Raw genomic sequence first — 21803 nt, forward strand, 5'->3', positions numbered from 1 at the left:
GTGGTACTCATTTTAAAACAATTGCACAATGTCAAATCAAGGATCAAGGACACACACACACACACAAAAGAAATGGCTTCCTTCAGTTTCAGTCTAAAACCACTAACATGACATCAATAACATGCAGCTGGGAGAGAAACAAAGTTCTTTATCACACAGTGCTTAGAAGAGAGTAGTATGCTTATATGTTATCCCTCATCCAAATATTAACAGAGCCAATTTTTGTTTCTTGTTGAAACATTGTCATTCCGGAGATAATGCTTTCCATCACTCAACAAAAGATTATTTCAATCTCTGCAACAAAGTGAGACAATATGATATGGATTCCCACTGCCAACTAATTTTAACAATTTGTTGTAATTTTAAATGGTTAGTTATGTATTGAGCTTCAATATATTTTTCACAATGTATCCTTTTTTCCATGTACTTTAGACTAAGAAAGAATGTCAGTACCCTTAGCCTGATAAACTTAGTCGTTTTAGTAATTAGCTGATTATTAATTCAATCTTAATAAATAGAAAATAATATGCTATGCTGGGATTATGCTATAAAGACATCATGCTAGTCTTATAAGTCATCATGTTAGTCAAATACCAATATTTACCTTATGACAAACAATCCTTAAATCTGTTAAAATAGTGAACATGAACTTTTTGGAGATTTAATAGTTGTTAAACATTAAGTTATAACTACAAATAGTAAAATATAGTTTTAAGCTATGAATATTATAGTTCTTGTAGTAAATATTACTAGTTGTATTCCTCTTTCTTTTAATCAATGGCATAAAACAATTAGAAAACAAAAGCACTTTTATAACAAGACCGTCAAACCTTATTTGGGCATTTTATGAAGATTCTCCATCATTAAACTATTGTTTGGTTTTTCAAATCAAAATGTCTTGAACTTATTTTGTTCATCAGACTGGAAACACTTCAACTCAGGTTAACAAAATAAAAAAGTTTTAAAAAAAAAATAAAGAAACAAATTAATTATATTTCATATAATGATTTATTGCCTAGCCATAATGACTTCTTTGTGAGGAAGAGAATTTATAGTTCATTGAATCAACTTCTGTGCTTGTTTAAATGACCTAAGAAGGATGAAAGATAAAACTGTTTCTTGTCTGAAATGAATACCTAGATTATCATATATCAATCTATTTCAGTTTTATGTCATCTATATGAACTCTATTGTTCTAACAACCATTATAATAAATAAATATAATAAATATATGTTCCGGCAAAAAACAAATAAAAATAATATAGTAAGTAAAAGAAAAAAAGAACTAAATCTGACTGACAAGTTCTGTTTCTAATTCATATTGGAGAGGTTCAAAGTAGAATGGGCATACAGCTGTCAAAACAATTACTTCAACAAAAAGGCATCTCTTGGTTAGGAGATAAATTTCACTGAATAGTTTTGATTCAATGAAAGTAAATAATGTAATTATAAATGTTAGTATTTTCAAACAGTATTTCTTTTGTTGATTAATGATCTAGCTGTTTTAATTCATATATCTGTAATATCTCAGAAAATCATTATTTTATTGCTGATTACTGGTAATATTTAGATACTCTCTGAAATGGAGAAAATTCCAAACAGAAACCATTCTGGAAATCCTCCAATTTAAAAGTTACTATTATCATCAATTTTCAGCAAAGATGTTTCCAAAAATTTAGATTTTCCTTCTTTCATATTTGTTTCTTATTTCCTATAAATGGATTTCAAGTTTTAAATGGCCAACTCAGTTCAGTTCCTTGTTTTCATTTTATACAGTTTTCCATTTTTAATCATATATATTAATGCCCTCCTATTGTTAACAATAAGTGGTTTATTCAGATTGGTTTTATATTTGACAGTCTAGATCAAGATTGAATAAAATCAATTGATAGTATACCATTATGAGCTTGTCTTAGAGCTATTTTGAAATGAACCATTACTAGAAAATTACCATTGCTCATATTACTAAAGGATTTGTGATTTTTTTTATTTTCATCTGCATTATCATAACAAAAGTCAACAGTGTAGTGTTTCCAAAAAGTTCTCTCTTGATTTTTACTATTTCCATGGTGCTTCATTTAAAATACTTTTGGTTGTTATTGTTTAGCCTCGAGTCATGCCTAATTGAGCAGACCTATGATGATCAAAGACATTTCAGACATCCTGCTATGCACATTTTCCTTTCCTCAGATTAGTAGGCTGTCAGAGATTCGTCTTCTACTTCTCGCTGGTAAACAAACAATGTAGATATTTCTTCATTAGCTCTGGTTAATCTAGCTGTTGGAAATCTCATTTCACTAACATTTGAACAGTTAATATGTTAGGTTTTCATTTTTATTGTTAACAAGAACTGAGTAGTTTATGTTTTCATGCAGACAACTCTGAAACAGAATTAGCTTCCTGCAAGAACATAAACACAATCGCTACATGAGGCATTCAACCAATTATAGAGCCTTTAGGGGATTTTTGTATAGTTTAAATCTACTCCTAATTAAATGGATAGTTTAAATATACCTTTAACTGAATTTGAAAAATTTGGATCAAAATATTTTCTTCCTTTTCTAAGAAACCCAACTTAAGGTAACTGGAGTAAAGAGATAATAGTGTAACTGACAACATATAAGTACAGTGAAACCTGATCACGAATGAATCATACTTTATCTCCTACCTTTCTCATATTCATTTAATACAGTAGTACTTCGGTTTACGGTGGAGGCGCAATGGCCCAGTGGTTAGGGCAGCAGACTCACGGTCATAGGATCGCGGTTTCGATCCCCAGACCAGGCGTTGTGAGTGTTTATTGAGCGAAAACACATAAAGCTCCACGAGGCTCCGGCAGCGGATGGTGGTGAACCCTGCTGTACTCTCTCACCACAACTTTCTCTCACTCTTACTTCCTGTTTCTCTTGTACCTGTAATTCAAAGGGTCAGCCTTGTCACACTATGTCACACTGAATATCCCCGACAACTATGTTAAGGGTACATGTGTGTGTGGAGTGCTCAGCCACTTGCACGTTAAATTCACGAGCAGGCTGTTCCGTTGATTGGATCAACTGGAACCCTCGACATCGTAAGTGACGGAGTGCCAACAACAACAACTTCAGTTTACGAACACCTCTGATCATGATGAAATCGTGCTTTATATATATCTATCTATATTTATAAAGCATGATTTATTTGCGATCAGAGTTGTTTGAAAACTGAGGTACTACTGTATCTTAAGAATTCTATTCACAATTTTCTTTTAAGAAGTAACTTCTTTAACACCAACACATTCTGAGACCCTCAGCATTTATTCTTAGTTGAATGCATATTTTCATAACATTGGTAACCTTCTTTAATCATAACACTGACCCCTCTAGGATTTACATTTAAATTGAGTTCTCTTAAGCTACCCTTATAAATATTTCATAGGAATCATGATTCTGAAGCAGTACCTGTATTTGGGTAACTATACAAAATAAATAAACAAGAAAAATGAACTAATGGTTGCAATAACGATTATTTCTCTGAAGCCAATCTCTGATCTTAACTGCTGAATTGAAGACAGGTTTTTCAAGTTACCTCTCATCAATTAATAATATATAAAGCTTTGAAGCTGATAAATTGCACATGTAGTTGATTGCTCTCTTTAATGTATCTGGATCTTTCAAGAAGCTGTTTGGCTTATGTAAGATTTAGCAATCAATAATCCCTGCTACAATTATGATGTAGCTTTCTGTTCGCTCAGCTGCATACATTGCATTTAGAAAACTATCATTTTGCCTATCTGCTTGCATAATTTCCAAAACTGGATTAATTTTATATGTCAGTTCAATTGCAAATACTTTCTTTGGGGTGATGGAGTGTATAATTGCATCTGACCTTGGACTATCAATTTTATATGGTGAGGAAACTGCTTCTGGATTTACAGAACTTAGTCTGCAACCCATCTTGAAAAAAGTCTTTACACAATCCTATTTGCAAACATATAGCTTTCTGATATTGTTCCTGAAAATGCGATATAACACTCTTTGAGTAACATTTCTCTTTGTTCACAACATATTGATTGTTCTTAAAATAGTTCATATAATTTCATCTGGATGCCAAACAAACTTCACCTCTATAGCATATGAAAATTTTGAAACAGATACATCAGATTACAGTATCTCATAATATTCTAGTCTATGGGGATATTCCAATTATTTCAGTTGTGAGGTCTGAATACATAAAAAAAAAGAGTAAGATCATTAAAATTTAGTAAACTCTAATGTTTGGTCAAACATTGTAAATTTATTTCATGGACTCATTTTTCAGCAGCCTTCAGGAATGGACTTAACTGCATTTTAGTTTTAATCATGAGGAAAAGCAGTGCCTATGACCATTAAGAGGGTTTCAAGTGATATGGAAGGAGGAAAATATCCTCAAAGCAGAAAACTGGCCTGAATGCTTGCAAAAGAGTGGGCTCAACTAAAAGCAACCACATTGCTTAGTAGTGGTTTTAACTGAGCAAAGGATTAAGTATAACACCCAAATAAACTACAGCAGTATTTGAAATGAGAATGCAAAGTGCTAAAGTGAATACAAGGCATCCAGTCCAACAATCTTATGGTGTCATTAATACACCACGATGGATTAATATTTTTTTTTTACGTCAACCACAAAAGGATGAAAAGTTAAGCAGACATCAATAGAATTTGAACTCAGAGAGCACAATGTCAGAACAAATATCACAATGCATTTTTACCAACAATCTAATGACTGCCACATTTTTTCAAGCAAAGGGCTCAATCACTTGTCATTGCCCTTGTGAAACTCAGCATTCGAAGATCATGCTTCACCACCTCATCCCACATCTTTCTGGGTTTCCTCCACTAAGATTGGCACTTCTTTACACAGCTGTCCTAATCCATACACATCACATGACCATACCAGTACAGTCTTCTCTTGCACACCACATCTGATGCCTCTTACACCTAGTTTTCCTCTCAAGATGCTTACACTCTGCCATACATGCACACTGACATCACACATCCATCAGAGAATACTAACTTCATTTCTTTCAAGCCTTTGCATGTCCGCTGCAGTGACAGCTCACATTTCACTGCCAAGTTGCATGACTGTTCACACACAGGCATCATACAATCTACCTTTTATTCTGAAGGAGAGGCCCTTTGTTACCAACAAAGGTAGAAGCTCTCTGAACTTTGCCCAGCTTATCCTTATTCTAACAGTTACACTCTCAGAGCATCCAGCTCGACTGCTGACTTGGTTGCCTAGGTCACGGAAGCTATCTACTGCTTCTAAGTATCCCTCAGAACATTTGACAGTCTATTTTCTGTACATTTCTAGTGTTTATTGAACCTACACACTTTCTATACACAAAAACTACTTTCTCTGTTAACATTCCTCTGATACTGCTGCACCTTATGTGTCTATAGCGTGCATTGGATGCATTTTATGTAACTTCTACCCACATTGTTTCTCCATATCGAGCAGGGCCATCACCCTGAAGGGATTTGTGATTTGATTGTTTTCCTACTTAAGACTTTGTTAAATTATCTCTAAGGCCCTTCTGTTAGATTCACTCAACAAATTTTCTCTAAGTGATCGTCACATATTGTCCATAGTCACCTTTTCTAGTGTGTATAAAGAGAAGAGAGGTTACACTTCCTCTACAGATCAGAGCTTTGTGTCTAATAATAAACTTTTGCCTTACAACTCCACTGTATCTATCAGTTAATATCTTGTGATATATTTTGGCTTTTTAAAATTATATTTTTGTCTTCTTTTTTCATTTTACATAGCATCTTTGTTGATTATACATTTTGTAGCTGAAGTATTTATTACTTATTTTGCATCATTGCAGGTTTAATATTTTTTTATTAAAACAGTTTCATTGCTTCAACATTTCATTTTTTTTTTTTGCGCTTTTGTTTTATTTAAGAATTTGTTTTTTGTTTCATTTACAAGATTTATATTTTCAATATTCAATAAGATTTTACATTTTTACACATTCAATTTTTTATCATTATTATTTTTGTATTCAAAGAAGATAATGCTCTCATATTTGACATTTTTACAATTTATTTCAATTTATATTGTTTTCATATTTTTATTAATTCTACTAATGTCAGCTTTTACCAAAGTTTGTTTTCCAGTAGCTACAACTATATAATCTAGTGAGTCGAATAGCCACTAATACATCCTGCTTAGTCATTCTGAGATTTAGACTTTCATTTGTATCACTGAGACTAAGATGCTTAATTGACAATAGATCAAATAGACGCAGACATGGCAATTGAGTTAAGAAGTTTGGCACCAATTGAGTGTCTTCAATTGACCAATGACTGGTAAGTGAAATTTGGTAGCTGAGAAACACATAGAAGACCATTTTACGTGTGTGCATGTGAATACATACATGTGCACCTATATCACTAATAATTATTGGGACAAAATGTACACATTTACAAGAGAATCAATAAAACTGAAGTGTTCACAAAAGTACATTTTTGTATTTTTCTGTTTAACTTACATTCACTTCCTTGGCACTCTGACCTCAGAAATTCAGTGAACCAGATGTCTTTCTTGTCACCAAAACTCACCTGTTTCCAAGCAAGGTAATATTTCCACTAAGGCTGGACATTTTCATGAAAGACTGGAAACAACACACTACTTATATGATGGTGATTGTTTAAAACTATGGCATGATATCAAGACAAAGAGACACACACACACACACACACACATTTTAGACCAAATTCAAATATAAGCCATTTGATTGATTAACAACGATTCAACTACTAACAGATTTCCACTTCCAACTTACTAATGTATCCTCCCTTGCTGCATTTCACCTGGACACTACACTGAACATTTCATACAATTATTCCCCAGAACAAAGGTTATCTGGAAGACCCTCCCTGTCTATATTTTTCCTTCAGAGACCAGCATACAGATGTTCAAATTTAGCATCGATCATATTAATACCACTTATCTGAGAGAACCTGAGAACATCCTGCTGACTGGTCTTTCTTCTTTGCCTAACTTAAGAAAATTAATTTTCAGACAGTTCATTGCTTTGTGTTGAAGTACAGACATCCTCTAACCTCTTCTTTTTACATATGTATTTGCTTATATGGAGTAAAATCTAAATTGCTTCAATCTCATATTCAATAAGTTACTAATGCACTCTTAAATTCTATGATGTTTGTTTTGTTGTTTCATTTGCTGGATATTCCTTGTCTAGATTCAACAAACATAGTTTCACTACTTCTTATAATATAAATAAAGATATGATGATATACATTGAAAACTGTAGGTATGTCATAAGAAGGACAGTAAAAAGTAAAGGCTCTTACTCATTCTTTAACAAGGTTTAGAGAAATTAGCAAACACATTTATCAAGAACATAAACAACCAGTGGCTTATGTTGAGCAGAAATTTAAGTGTGCATAATATCCATGTACAGAGAGCATTTTCCTAACACGTTTTTTTTTTTTTACACCGTCACTACAATCACAACAATCAACATAACATACTGATCTAAGTATTGAGAATGCAACATGCTATGTAAACATTATGAAGCAAAGCAATAGTGATGTCTTTAGCAAATAAACTTATCAGCAGGGAAGATTAAATCCAAACAGGTAGTTATTTAAGTAAAAATAATAATTAAAAAAACAAAAAAAACAGTAACAAAATTGATTTTGCAAACAAAAATTTCAATTGCCAAAACACTTAACCAGCATATAATAGTATATAATATCAACATACTTAGAAACTATAACAGTCATTCGAAGCTGCCAACTATCTGCCAGCTTTTCCTTCTCTTTCTTTTGGTGAACATAAAACCTGTAGAGTAATAAACAGGTAAAGTGTCTTATATTACAGTTAATAGCACTCAGCAGAAACTACATGCCCAGAACCCCAAAACATTAAGGATCTTTTTACTATGCTCACACACAAAAAGAAACTGTACTTTTAGGTCCCATAAAAACAAGTATAAATAAGAAAGGGAATGCTATGAATAAATGATTGAGTTTGCATCAGTTTAAATGCCTGTCACGTTTATGTTCAGTATTTTATCAAGAGATGCAAACAACTGTCATAATTTGCATTTCTTAAAGAAGTGTCATAAAAAAGTTTCTTTTCTTGCTATGTACCAGTGAACATGAAGTAAAACAATTACAAAAAAGGATACCATAAATAAATGAAATGCATACAAGATAAACAAAGACAATTGTCACAAAATAACATCATTTAATTGCCTAATGTAAAAAGGTGAACAAGTAAAGCTACATAATACAACAGCATTATATTCTTTGAAATTCCCAAGTGATCCAAAACAAAATTACAATCCTTATATCAATAGTAAAAAAACAACTCTAGATACAACTTTCATCCCAGAAAATTGACTTACTTAAAACAAAAATTTTAACACAAGAAATACTTTTTTTTCTTCACATCCCCAATTTCTTTTTGGAAATATCTCAAAAGGAGCAGCTTTGCAACGATCTTAAGCAATTTTCTAACTAGACTGACATTTCTGTATTTTATATCCTTTGAATGTAGTTTTAATTTAAATTTCATTAAATGGAATATTCTGTACAGAATATTTTTTTTTCCAATACAAATATAAGGCCTTTATCAGTTTCTATGATTATTTACAAGACTTTCTTGACCTTGTTTCCCTGCATTATTCTTATGTCATTATCTGTTTTAGCATTCCACAGAGGTCGACATTGCCTTTCATCTTTCGGGGTTGATAAATTAAGTACCAGTTGCATTCTGGGGTCGATCTAATCAACTGGCCCCACCTCCCCAAAAATGTCAAGCCTTGTGCCTAGAGTAGAAAAGATTAACTGCTTTAGCATCAACATTCTCTAATAAACAGCCATAAAACTTCTTGACAAACTACTTTCCATGCCCAAAGTGGTCAACAAACCAACACAAGGTTAGCTGCATAAGAGGAGCTAATATATCTAATATATTTAACCACACCACTTCTCCAAATGTTAAATAACTGGAAATTATACTTAGCTTTAATGAATTACTACTAAAGATCACAGTGAGAACTCCAAAATCCTAATCACTATATTTGTATATAATAGGCACTCGTATTGTATACCACCAATCCCAGAAAAATATCATGTACAATTCACAGTTTAATCAGATATATTTTAAATGCTGAATAAAATACACTGAAAAAGTTCAAAAACCCTATATGAAACAAAAAGCAATTCTGAATGTTACTAGTGTAGTACTTCAAATGTACACCCACCATAATTTCAACAAATAAAAGCCTCATTTCTTTAAGAAAATCAATATGAATTTGACAAGGACAGAATATTTAAACCCTTTAGAGTTTAGATCGGCCATAACCAGCTGAAAATTATTCCTCTTTACTTGAGCTGCCCAAACCTGGCTGTATCTGATTTCTCTATGAAATCACATTTTTGAGTTCTCATAGCTTTGAGATAAGGCAAGATAAAGCCTTTCCTGCCTTTATTCAAGTAAAAATACGGTGAAATTTTTGAGACTTTTTTTTTTTCTACATTTGAAGAGAAGTGTATATCTCAGTTTTTAATGACATGGTGTCAGCAAGTAGCAATTCCAACTTCAAAGGTTCTTTGCTTGATGATGTACAAAATATAAATGAACAGTGATTTGTCTTCAGATGAATCATATTGACATTTATGAATCGTCGTCAGATGAGGAAGATTTTGATAATGAAAGTGATGAAAATGATATTGAAAACATTATGGCAACATGATTGAAGATTACCACAGCAACCACAAGTCCCACTTTCACAGAAACGACTAGTCCACAATACAGTGTACCTCCCAGAATCTAATGAACTGTTTTCTAATTTAAGAAAAAATTTAAGTACATAATATATATTTAGTATCATGCTAAAATCAATAATAAAATGAAAGGGAAACATAGGCACAACAGGCTTACAAAGATCCAAAAATCATGGTCATCAGCCTTTAAAATGGAAGTATTTAGGATCAGTTGTAGCTTTGTGGTAAGAAGTTTTCTTCCCATCCACATGGTTATGAGTTCAGTCCTACAGCAAGGCACATTGGTCTAATGTCTGTTTACTATAACCTCAAACCAACAGAAGAGTTGTGAGTAGATTTGGTGGACAGAAACTGAAAGAAGCCTGTCGCGTGTGTGTGAGCACGTGCATGTTCCCTACCACTGCTTGTGGTATCAGTCCTTTGGTCAAACTGCTGGTACTGCATTCGACAATATTTTAACTCAGATTCCCAAGCAGTATCTTATTCTCCATGACTTTTCATTTGTATTACCTATATTGATTAGTTCTCAATTCAACATTGATGCTGAATGATTAAAATATTTAATGATTTCAAGTATTTACTTCTCCATTTCATGTTCACACTTCAATTATAAGAGTATTTACTTAGGAAGTATTTTCAATAATGAAAGTATTTACATCAAAAGCATTTACATCAAAAGCATTTACATCAAAAGCATTTACATCAAAAGCATTTACATTCTTGGTTATGTCTTTCATGTCTTTCTATATTGAAGGTTCATCATGATCATCTAACATCTGCTTTCCATACTGATATGAGTTGGATGATTTGGCAGGAGCTGGCAAGGCGAAAGGCCACACCAGGTTCCAGAGTTTGTTTTGGCCTAGTTTGATGCCCTTCCTAACGCCAACCACTTTACAGAGTGTACTGCATGCTTTTTACATAGCACCTGACCAGTACCATTTTGGACCTGTGTTAACAGTGCATAAATAGTTATGTATAAGTAGTATACATGTTAAACAATTTCAACATCATATTATTACCTCTGCCTTCGCTAAGGCAGAGGTATTGTTTTGAGTTGTGTTTGTTTGTTTGTCTGTGGACAAGATATCTCAAACAACGCTGGATGGATTCAGATGAAACTTTCAGGGATGTTTGACTCCATGACTGGCACAAACTGATTAGATTTTGGGATCGATCCAGTACCGGACAAGGATTCTGGATTATTTTTCCTGTTCTTTTACTTAATTTTTGAGACCGATCAGGTTCATTTTTAGTATTCTCGTTTGTGAGAGCAGTCGAGTTTATTTCAGATATTCTCATCTTAAAAATCATCTCTGGTTAATCGTTGAAAGGATGTTGGTGTTGCCTTGGTGGAGGTTTTCACTCTCTGAGTGCTCTTTTTATACACTGCATATGTATTACTGATTATTACAGTGGGTTAATGAAACTAACCCGTATAAGTTCTTGTACCAGTGTGTTTACACAAACAGCCATTTATATATATATATATATATATATATATATATATATATATACCGTCATGCTTTGTTACACAAAGAGATTAATACCATAAGAGAAAAGATGAATGAAATGTAGGAGAGTGATAGAGGGATGAGAGAGTATCAAAAGAGACAGGAGAAGCATCAGATGTAGCCTCGACAGAGACATTTCAATAAGAGACCCAAATGTTGATTATCTCCAAGCCTCTAACACTTGCAGCTTAACAACTGTTTCACCAATGCTTTGCATATGTTTACCACAGCATTACATTTCACCAAATGCTCACACCATCTTGGTGAGGATCAGCATCCTTGAGATAAGTTTTCACCATTTCATCCCATGTTTCTTTTGGTCTCCCTTGAACAGGTTTCATCCATTTTGCTCAGTTGTTATCCTTCATATACATTACATGCCTGTATCAGCCATCGTCTTTGCTTATCACACAATGCCTAATAGAATACTCTTAATTTTGCTACTATGATTTCTGAATGCCTACTTCAAGTGATATTTAAACCACCTGAGGAACACAAGCAATTGACTACTTCTAGCAAGCTATCAGAGCTTTGGAGAGAATATTCCATGCTTAGTTTTAGCGTTTAGTACTCTTGAGCATCTACTACATACACTAGCCAGCCAATGATAAAGATAAAAAGAAAACGATACAAAAATTGTCTCATCCAGAGACAATACTAAAACAATTGGGTTAATGGGTGGTTTAAAATACATACTTAAATATATTTGTGTCTTTGGATAATGATGAATACTGGTCCTATACATTTAAAATATATATAAATGAGTGCTCCCATATATGCTTATACATATCTATATACACATCTGTACAAATGCACAAATACCACCTGGGCCAACTTTGCCTTTCATCATTTTGGGGGTTGATCAAGTACCAGCCATCTTGATTTGTGGGTTCAGATGTTACTGGGAAATAGACTTCACTGATGAAATTGAACATTTCAAAGTTCATAGAATATTTTGATTTCTGTTATGTGCTCTCCTCTCTGACACACTCTTCTATTTCCATAAGAAGTATTCCACAAAGTAAACAATGTTACACACTCAACACTTGCCAATACATTTTTTATTGTTGGTTCTCATTTGTAGTAATGCCAACAGCTTCATTAAATTTAATATTACATCTGGCCAGATCATCATTAACTTGTGAAGTAAATCTCTTTTGCAAAACTTTTACTGCATGAACTTGATTTTTGTGATACAAAACAGTGGCCTGAAGAATATTTATTTCCTAAAACATGCCTAATCAATTTTTTTTCATGTAAAATTCCATCAGCTAAGAAAATTTATGCTTTGTAATGAAGCAAGACTTATTTAACTTTCGCAAATACTCTGCATTGTCTGCATATAAAATTCTGCTCAACTGCAAAAAAATACTTCTTCCAGAGACCTCATTCATTATAAAACATTCAAATTCTTAGAGTAGATAAATACAATCTTTTCTACAGATCTACCAGTTTTTTCCATCATCAAACATTTGTCTTCCATACTGGTTCAATAGTTTGACAAGACCTAACAAATTGGAGGACTGTGTTGAGATCTTTGACAGTTTTTACAACTGAATACCCTTCCTAATAATGCCCACCACTTTACAGACTGTATTTCAATTGTTGGATATGATTCCAGAGTTTGGTGCAGCTGACAAAATTACAATATATTCTTCCTCACTCTTAGATCAATTATTAGGACTGTGTCTGACATAGAAATATCTTTTCTGATGTGAAATGGATTAGCCATGGGTTTCCTGATATGAGAAAATATGTGGTCCATCATTGGTGTTTAAGCCTTAACTTGATGCACAGCACAGGTTATTTCCTAAACATTTAGAATATATATAAATGGGTACTCCCATATATGCTTATACATATCTATATACACATCTGTATATATGCACACACACACACATATAAGCTGGCAAACAGGGTGATTTATTAGGTAACAGATAGGTTGTCTTTCAATATTTGTTCTGGTTGTCTATACTGAGTTCAAATACCACCTAGGCCAACTTTGCCTTTCATTATTTTGGGGGTTGATCAAGTACCAGCTATCTTGATTTTTCTCCTTTCTTTCTTCCCATTTTTCTGTCTGTCTCTTTTTCTGGAAGAAATTGGTTGTAATCAAACTTGGAGAGGGATGGGCTCTGCCAGGTCCAAGAATGCCCAAGATATGCTATATGCTGCAATTGCTACTCTATGACTTCAAGAATTGAGGCTCAAAGTAAGATATATGTCTCTGCACACACACACACACACACACACACACAAATGCATACACACATACATGCATACATCAACATAGTAGCATGATGCTTAGATGTTCTGCAGATATACAGCTTGTACATGCATAATGACATAAGTCACTATGCATGTGACTGACAAGAACCATCATCATAATGAAGAACTTATGCATGACAATGTTTATTGATTGTATTAATGGACATCTCAGGGAAGAATACTGAGAGATGTAGGGGGATATCTGGGAATTATTAACAAAAGTGACAGTTAAATGACATTGTCTTTGATTCATTCAAACTAAAATATAGTGTAGATATCAAAGAACCTTAGATGAAAGAATTGAATAGGAGTTACGAAATTTTTTTTGGATTTTGGTTTATCATTTTTTTTTTGCACATGAAAATTTGAGTGCTCTAGAGAGGTTTAAAAAGTGGCAGCATTAACTGATACATCAAACAGATAAGAATTATATTGATTTTTTAAAATATTAAAAGAAAATATCAAAGTTTGAACAAAAAATAACTAAATGAGGTAACAAAAAAAAAAATGAGATAGATAAAGATAATTAAGACTTTATGATAGCATACACAGGAAATAGAAATCTAAGCTGCTGATGATAATCTTTACTAAAAATTATTATCCAGGGATATATTTTTTAATTTCCCATTTTTTAATTAATATTTCCTTTCTTCAAATTTTCATTGTAATTTCATTGTTTATTATTCCCTTTCTATTATTTCTCACATCACGACTGTCTGTTGAAGAATTTTTCATATTATTCTATTGTTGTCTCAGCTACAATAATACTTTTCCCAATGGAGTCTTATTTTCAAAGACATTTTTAGTAATTTTTGCTTTCTTTTACTATATACAATGTATGCTATATTTACTATTTTATATCTTGTTTTTTCAGTCTTACTTTAGTTTCAAATTTTATTAAATCTTTATGGCATCTTGTATAGTTAAGTATAGTTTTTTTTAATATTCATATTGTTTTATCTTGTCTCAAGAATAAGCTTAGTCGAATTATTTCTTATCTTAGAATTTTTATTTGTTTACTGGTTTTCTCACAGTACTTATTCCACGCTGATACTTATTTTATCGATCTATCACATGGTTAAGTTACCTTTTGATAAAAAGGGAAGCAACTCAACTACAGTTTACACAAACATACACAAATAGTGAGACAGACAGACATGGATAAACAGAAAGTGGCAGACAGACTGACTCAGAGAGACATATGTACAAAGATATGAGAAATACAGATAGACAGACACAGACACAAAGAAGCACACAGAGGCAAACAGAGAGCTATCCTTCACTATAAAGCAAAGGTGTCTTTGATAGAAGAATGCAATAGTTTTATTTTGAATGGTTAAAATTTTCCAAGTGTTTCATTTGGAGATTAGCACAGCTGTATCCAGGTTATTCAAAGTATGAATTGTACTCTGAAAGACCTGGATACAGCTGCAGCAATTGACAAATGAAACACTTGGAGTTTATTAGTAATCATTGGGGGGGGGTGTAAGAGACCAACATACAAGAAGCCAACAGAATACATTTCAAATTGTCTAAGTATAAGTCACTGAAAGTGCTCAATAAACACTTGATAAGAGCTATAACATAAGTCTAACATGACAAAATAGAATGGAAAGAACAATAGTAGTGACACAATCTCTTCTGCGACATACATTTGTTTCTGTTACTATTCATAAAGGTTGTACTGAAGAGGAGATACTCTCAGTGACCAGTGTACATACAGCAGTCAGTCACGTGGATTTGGCCTGCCTTGCTTTCATCTGCCTCCAACTGTACCTGGCAAGATTGTCTTTGCTAAGCTGGAGCTTCTTGCAGCGTGGCCATAATATTAGTTCCCTTGTATTTACAATTGTATCAGATTCTTGTGTGGTTATTCTGATACAATTGTATCAGATCCTTGTGTGGCCTGGGTTCTTCTCATCCTTCGTTATACATCATATATTCTTTGTACAAGATACCTAGGAGCCATCTGTAGCATTGTGCTTACTTTTTTTTTCCAGTTCTGCTGTTAATGTTCAACCCTTGTAGGCATATAGAAAGACAGAAATCACAAGTCTGACTTTCGTGCAGAGTCCTAATATTTCTATCTTTCCAGATTAGCCTGAGTTTTGTGACCACTGCTGTAGCCTGTGTATTTCATGAGAGGATTGCTAGTTTTTCGTCAGTGACGACTGCTCCTAGGTATTTGAACTTTTTCACAGTTTCTAGTGTTTGTCCATTCATTGTGATATGATTTGTGGTGTATTCTATCATTGTTGACCATGATTTTGGTTTTCTCTGACTTAATGTTATGCCATATGCCTTTCAGGTACTGTTAAGCTGTTTCCTCAAGTTTTCCAGCTCTGTTTTTGTTCCTGCCAGGCCAAATCAGAGGTTGGTGATAGTTCTTTTTCCAATACTGATCATGCCTTTATGGTCTTTGAGTACATTTAACATGGTGCTTTCCAGAAAGATGTTAAAGAGAGTAGATGAGAGCAGACATCCTTGATGCACACCTACTGTTGTTTGAAACTAGTTGCCAATCATTTTATTGCAGTAGGCAGTACTAATTGCTTTCCCATATAGTTGTGACTTCAATCACATTTGGCCAGATGTTGTACAACAGTGACAAAGTTATTGGAAACCTGCAACTGATAACATGATTGTCACAAAATACAACATGAAATATATAAATTATTTCATTTTATATTGCATATGACTTGTGCTTTCATCTATATAGCAATACAGTGGTGAAGGCACATGGCCTAGCAGTTAGTATTGCACTAAAGACCACTATATCATGTGTTTAATTTCTGCACCGGGTAGCATGCTGTGTTCTTGAGCAAGACACTTCATTTCATGTTGTTCTGCAATCATTTCGACATTCGACACACTTCTTCACCTGCACAGGTAATGTCAATTTGATGGAAAGAGTGAGCTCATGTACAGTACCTACATTTGGTTATCATAAGCAAATTATTTGTGCAGGTCATTCTGCAGGGGCTGAATGTTCATACGTCATCTTCTACAAAAGATTCCATCATACAGTAATCACATGCATAGATGTGCAGTTAAAGAACTCAATTTACAACTGCATAGATCCAAGTTCAATCTTACTTTGTGGTATGTTGGACAAGTCTTCTAATGTAGCTTATGGTTGACCAATGTCTTGCAAGTAGAATTTGGTAGATGGAAACTCCAAATGTCTGTATAATATTTGCTATGTGGAAAAAAGCTTCAAAATAATGAAATGAAAAATCTTTAAATGATTCATCACTGAGTGCTTTAAGAATGTGTTTAATGGTTTAATTCAAATATGATCATTTTTGCTGTCATACAATATATTATAGTAGTTGTAATAAAAATGTTTTAAGTTTTTCTGTAAAACTGTATTTGAGTCTTATCAAATCTTTAACCTTTATACTCTTTCAGGCCTAAAACATAGCAATTTAAAAGCTATTTAGGAATAAAACTGCCTCTATCACACACACAACTATGATGTCAGGATCAATTTTACAATAGTAATTTACAAACCTCACAAATTTAGTGGTGCAATTCTAAAGATCACATCAAATTACATGTATTTATTTTATTACCACAAGTGAGAATAAATCCCTGTAGGATTTGAAATTAGAACATTGAGGGGCAAAATTAAATGCCAAAACTTTTGGAGCAGCCATAGCAGTATCATTTATTCAGTGCTGACTTATTTGATATCAGATATTTTAATGCTTTTTTGTTTTGTCCCCTTCCGGTCTGTTTATATGTGCAAGCATCTAGTTGTTTGTATGTATGTGTAGTATCTCTTACTATCAGTGCGTGTGTCCATCTGTCTGTGGTTTACTCCCAGTGCCAAAAATGTACTCTCGCCAAAATAGGTTAAATATCCAGTCAGTCACACCAAGTCTTCAATATCCAAACAGCTGCATCCATCCAATCACTTCATTCTATTTCTACCAAACTCCTTGGATTTGTGTTACTAACATTACAAATAAAGTACGAAAAAAAATTTCATGAGTCAAGTAAGATTAAATCAAATTTATATTAAACAAGCAAAAATGTAAAACAATACAGTTTACAGAATAACACAAAGGCATGTTTGTAGTTCTTGCTGTAGCACAAGTAGTTTAAACCAAATACATTTATGTTATTCAGTAATTGCAATAACTAACTTTTTAACATTCAGATTACTCTGTCAACGTAATGCTTATTTATTTACATTGTGTGTAATCTCATAGCATCAAGATTTCAATGTGATTATTTTTAGAATGACATTGTACAGTAGGAGTGAGAGGCTGGATCTGGCTGGCTTGAATGGGAAACAATAGAAAACTAAAATATATCTAAATCAAATAATAATTAAAGTACATAGCAACAGTACAGTGTTGTTGTCATGAACACTGAACAAGTAACTTGCAAAGAGAAATATCCAAGTATGTGGCAGTTATACATCCTTAAACAAGAGAGCCAAAAAATTATATATTTTTAGCCATCAAATGGATAAACATTTTCATGTTTGTAATACATTTTCAGAAATCATTCACTCAAAATTGCATAGCCCATTCAAAAGTACCTTGGATCATAGGGCGACCTGCTGTGCTTGAGGAGACCTATTGAGTCAAGTACATCAACATGAAAATGAAAATCAAATGGAAATTGTAGTCGTGATACCCATGCCAGTGGCACGTAAAAAGCACCCACTACACTCACAGCATTAAGAAGGGCATCCAGCTGTAGAAACACTGCCATATCAGACTGGAGCCTGGTGCAGCCTCCTGGCTTCCCAAACCCCGGTCGAACCGTCCAACCCATGCCAGCATGAAAAACGGACATTAAACAATGATGACGATGTACATTTTTTAAAAACTAAACATTGAAGAGTAAAACGGAGGTAAATCACACAAAGAGCCAGTACAAGAACATAAATCTGGTCACTTGTAGTAATAACTAAATTCTATAAAAGCAGCCAAACCCCTTAAATTGCACCTACCATATAAAAAGAAAAAAAGACACACTGGATATACAAAAAGGCAGAATGGTCACAGCTGAAACTTCTTTGATCAGAGGCTGGTCTGGGGCTAAATAAAAGGAACATGCACCTTAGAGAATTTGCACCCTTTTCTCGTTATGACTTTTATAGATCACACTTCCTTTGTGTTTTATCCTGTGTACATACTTTTGATCAGGTGTTAGAAGACATGGCACAAACTGAGCAGAAACCTCAATCATGCCAAATTCATTGTGCAGAATTTTCTCAACTCTCTTATGGGATATGCTAATAGCATTTGCTATTTGATTTATAATCAATCGCCTGTCAGCCATCACCATGTGGTGAACACAATGTTTTCCTCAGAGCTTGGATCATTTTCAAGACTCTCCCTTCCCCTCATAATGTAGCAACAATATCAGCATGAATGTCCTTGAGGGCTAAACACCCTTTTTCTGCAGGTATTTGATAACACCACAATGCCAAATTTTGTCCATTTTCAAGAGAATTCACTACTAGTTATTTTTGAAGTCTTCTTCAAACAATCAGATGTCAGTTTACTTGGAAAGGAACAATGCAGTTATTAATAAGAACAGCTAAAATCAATTCATACAAGATTTCACAGCTCTAGCATCACTCCTTCAGCCTATGGACTTTCAGCCCATCCTCAAACTATGTATGCAATTTAAGCTATCACTGCTACCTATCTTGACATATTTCTCCTTTCTATCCTCTCTTATACCCTTTTCTGACAAGTTGTAATGCACCTGAGGCTGTTGACAATATATATAGCAGAGTTTCCTTAAATATAATTTCATTTAAACCAGAATTTCATATATCATTCTTTACTTTGATATTTTTCTCCAATTTATACTTAAAATACAACAGTTTACTTCTTTCACCATTTGAATCATTTTAATTTTCTATTGCTGTAGTTGTTTTAATATAGACTCGCATCTAATAAATCAATTTTGAAAGAAATCAGTGATTTTCCCCACTAAGTTAAACCCAACTACTACACATTTTTATTTATTTTTGGTACTATTTTCATAACTCTAGCAAAGCCAAAGAATATTTCCCTAATCCTTTTTCCAACCATTTTCTAATTCCTTAGACAGAGATGTTTGACTATCCAGTAGCACTTATTTCAAATTTAATTTAATGTTTCTAGTTCACTTATACGTTTAATTACTTTCTGACTACTGTTTCCTTTGCTATCTTTTTGAAATATTAGATTTTAAACACATTACAACTGTCTTACATTAATGTTTAACAGAATCCCTATTCCCATATCATGTTCCAGCCATGATCTTTTATTAATGTTCCATCAATCTTGTTCTGTTGCTTAATGCTTTTCATTTTGAGATTTTCTTTAAATTGTTTACTTGTAACTTTCAAAAATCAGAATGAATAAAAACAGAAGTCAAATTTGACATATTAACATTTGATGCAATACTTCAAGCCTTCAGGCTCCCAAGTTTGAAACTAGTCATTCCTTTAGAATATTTTCAGCTTTTCCATAGACTATTTATACATTACCATATAGAGGGGGAAAACTTCATAGCCATGAGATAACAAGGCAGTATATAAAAATAAATTTCAAATTTGACATAATACTAGTGAGAACATTTAAATGAAGAAATTTCTTTAAGGTGTGACAATGCTGTAAACAAAATATCAATTGACCACAAGACAGTTAGTAATTTATTGCTAAAACCATTCATTCACAATTGAGTCTTAGCCTATGATTACATGAACAAATTCATACAATAAAATATAACCAAGTGGAATTGGGCAGTTAATGATTACATATAATCAGTTATGTTTTGGAAACTAAAAGAAAGTGATGCATAAGATTTGGGATATTGCAAATTTGTCCGTTTAATAACAATAAAAGGTTCGAGCTTTGTTACTCTGTCTAAAATGTCAGAAGTTGCTCACATAAATAAAAGAATTTGTCAGGCAATAAGTGGCCATTTATGCCATAAGCAAGAGAGTGACAAATTTGATGAATAAAGTGAGCAAATTTCAATAAGTTTGTGTATTGTGAAAACATGATGCAAATATTTTTGATTTGAAAATATGTTATGAAGAGAGATAGTTTTACAAACAAATGAGAAGAAATAATCTAGAATTGAATGAGATTTTGCAAGTTTAAGAAAGAGAGAGATTTGCAAGTTAAGAGAGGGAAAGATATGAGGTAGAGAGTAACAAATCATTGAAAGGAAGGGAGAAAGAATCATAAGTAGACAAGAGAAACAAACAGATGACAGATTCACACATCTACAAGAAAGAGTCAAGAGTTACACTGAGAACAATCAAGGATTGACTGACTGAAAAAGAAAAGCATCTTATAAATTTAATGAAGTCTTTAGTATCATTCAAAAAGGATAAAAATAACTTAAGTTGAATTAGATGCTTCATAATCAATGTCTTTATGGCTTAAAAACACTTTTTATACAAAATTAAATGAGTGACAAGATGATCTTAAAGTTAGATAGAGAGCAAAATTCTTTTGAGTTTTCAGATGTTAGTCTGTATGAAGCATAAGTGGTTCATTATTTCATGTTGTATTTCAATTTATCATCAGTATGTAATATATAAATTTTCTTCTGCATTTTCACTAAATATTCACAATACAAAGTTTTAAAATTGATAATGAAACAAAAATTTGCTGTTCAATTCACGTATACATGCCCTGTAGGTAGGCATAGTGTTCAATACCTTCATAGAAATGATTTCCAATTCATTATAAAATTGATGATTGAAGTTCTGAATATCAATGTATAAATATCATTGTAACTTTCAAATATTGTATAATAAAAATGGATCTCAGAATTTTGACCCTATGTCTCCTGCTGTTCAATCAGTGTAAGTGGCTGAGTATCTCACAGACACACTCTTCATATACTTCAGTGTGACAAAGGTGAATCTTTAAATTACAATTCATCTGCAAGGCTTCTACACACTTTCTATTCACCCAGTTTTACTCACAAGAAAGGAACCAATTCAATGTTATAGAAAATAATACCCAAAATGCTATGCAGCAGAATCAAAACTGATGCCTCATGATTATGAAGCAAACTTCTAAACCATTTGGCCACACTGCACAAATACATGATGCATAGATATATACATACACGTGTATTGTATCTGGTAGTCTGCTGGCATCACTTGGGGTTTGGTTTAATGTGATTTTCTACACAAGTCTATAGAAAAACCTTCTTAAAATTCTAAAGCATGCCTTTCACATTCTAGTGTACAAGAAAT

Source organism: Octopus bimaculoides, chromosome 1, assembly GCF_046866305.1.
Source record: "Octopus bimaculoides isolate indiv1 chromosome 1, ASM4686630v1, whole genome shotgun sequence".
Lineage (NCBI taxonomy): Eukaryota > Metazoa > Mollusca > Cephalopoda > Octopoda > Octopodidae > Octopus > Octopus bimaculoides.